Genomic DNA, 2,428 nt, shown 5'->3' on the forward strand with positions numbered 1-2,428 from the left:
ACTTTAGCTAATGGGGCCTCCCGCTGCTGCCGCCGTGTGAATTCTGTTCTCATCCTGAAGCAAAGTTCTTAACCCGAGGTACTATTTCTGGGTTAGCAAAGTCTGTAACCTGAAGTGTCTGTAACCCGAGGTACCGCTGTATATGGGATGTGGGTGGCGCTGTGGTCTAAACCACTGGGCCTCTTGGGCTTGCTGATCAGAAGGTCAGCGGTTCGAATCCCCACGACGGGATGAGCTCCCACAGCTCTATCCCAACTCCTGCCAACCCAACAGTTCATAAGCATGCCAGTGCAAGTAGATAAATAGGTACCACTGCTGCTGGAAGGTAAACGGCGTTTCTGTGCACTCTGGCTTTCATCACGGTGTTCCATTACACCAGAAGCGGTTTAGTCATGATGGCCACAAGGGCTGGAAAGCTGTCTGTGGACAAACACCAGCTCCCTCGGCCTGAAAGTAAGATGAGCTCCGCACCCCATAGTCTCCTTTGACTGGACTTAACTGTCCAGGGGTCCTTTACCTTTACCTTTTACCTTACACACTGCCACATCTTGCTAGAAATAGAAAGGCAAACAGAAATGTAAAGCCTTTAAAAGTTTTAGAGGGAAGTAAAGAAGCTGAAGAACACTAATCCATTTTCCAGTTTTTCAAAACATAAAAGGGACCAGATGGGGAAAGGCCTACATTGCAAGTTCTCCTCACCAGTCTTGAAGAAATGGGTGTACCCCTCCTTCCCAGATTGGAAAGGCAATGGATGAAGAAAAACTGCTTTGTCAGAGTTGCTGTGACAGGAGAGGAAAATAAACAGTACTCTGTTCAAATAATACCATTTGGCCAAGCTAGGTAATGAAAAGGCACCACCCAGCTACAGTATCACTTGGGGATTCCCATTTAAAGAAAAAAGTCAAGTGAACATTACTGGGTCTGGCCAAATGTTTCAATGGCAACTGGAGGTGGGGAGTGGAAGAGAGAAAGACAAAGCTAATGTTCATGTCCATAAAAGCAAACGCTGAAAAAATATATCCCCATATCAAAATCTGCAGGAATAAACACAACATAATTAAACCACAGAACATCAGCCCAAAATATTTTGCTGCTTCTAGAGAAGGGGGAGGGGGAGCACAAGATGTATAGAAGCTGAATGGACCAGCCTTTGAGCCTTACCTCAACCCTGGTGATAAGAGCAGCAGGCCTCAAACGTGCCTTGTGGCAACAGAAGAAAATGGCTGGGCAGATCAGGATGAGCCCCACTAATGAGCTGATACACTATTTAGGTAGTTTATAACCTGCTCATTATTGAAATCAGTCCCAGAACAAGTGTACAATAGACAATAAAGCAAAACAACATGAGAATTCAAACCACCACAACAAATCACATTTATATCACCACCCTGCAAGAGTGACAAAACATCTATCCAAATGGCCAAGTAAAAAAAGTAAATTGGTTGCACTAACAGAACACAAAACCAGTGGGGAGGAAGGGGGTGGAGGGGGTGGTCTGCCCTGGGTGTCATCACTGAGGGGGGTGACAAAATGAGTTTAAAATAAAAATTGGGCTCACAAAACTTTTTAGGAGTGATGTGGTGGCTTAGGCGCCTGCAGATTCCACGCTGCCTAAAACGGCAGTGTGGGACTTGCGTCTGCCTACTGCCTCTCCCTCAGCCACCCAAAAGCTGAGGGGGAGGCGGCGAAGAGGCTCCAAGCATTGGAGAGACTTGCCCTGCCCCCTGCTGCCGGACACACACACCCCACACCAGGCACCTGAGCGGATAGCTATGTACTCTTACCTTGAGCTCCTTGAGGGTGGAAAAGGTGGCCCATAAACAAATTGTTGCAAGGTGATAGTTTATGAATAGGGAAGCTCTTCTTAATGTGCAATAAGCCTATCTGATGATGACATAATTTTGAAATAAAGAAGTAAAGGCCAGAATATGGCGAGTGAGTTGTGTTGCATGCCACCCCAATCTCGGAGCAGCATGAGATTCCAGAGGTTCTGGGTGTTTACTCAGGTTCACGTTTCCTTTGGACAGCAGAGACTGAGGTATCTTTATTTACACTTCTACATACCACCTGAGCCTACAGTGGAGGGGTTCACAGCATTAGCACCCCCTGACTCTGCCCCCCACCTCTCTGCCTTTCTAGCCTGCAGCTTTTGCATCCAGCTTCTAGCTCATATTATTCGACTCTCAACTCTGGCCTTTTCCTTTCTAACAAACAGTTGAAGGAGGAAGGTCCAGCCCTTTGCCTTCTGGCACAGAGCCACTCCTTTTGTCCCGTTATCGGCCCATGCTTTGTGGGCCATTGCCAGGCTGGCCTAGAAATGAAAGTGGGATGGGATTCCATTTATTAGCACCACTCCTACATTTAGTCCATTAATATTTGTTTCTTAGCCCATTTTAGAAACTTAGGGATCCTGCCAGGGATCCTGCTG

The sequence above is a fragment of the Podarcis raffonei genome, chromosome 4 (genome assembly GCF_027172205.1).
Source record: "Podarcis raffonei isolate rPodRaf1 chromosome 4, rPodRaf1.pri, whole genome shotgun sequence".
In the NCBI taxonomy this organism is placed as follows: Eukaryota; Metazoa; Chordata; class Lepidosauria; order Squamata; family Lacertidae; genus Podarcis; species Podarcis raffonei.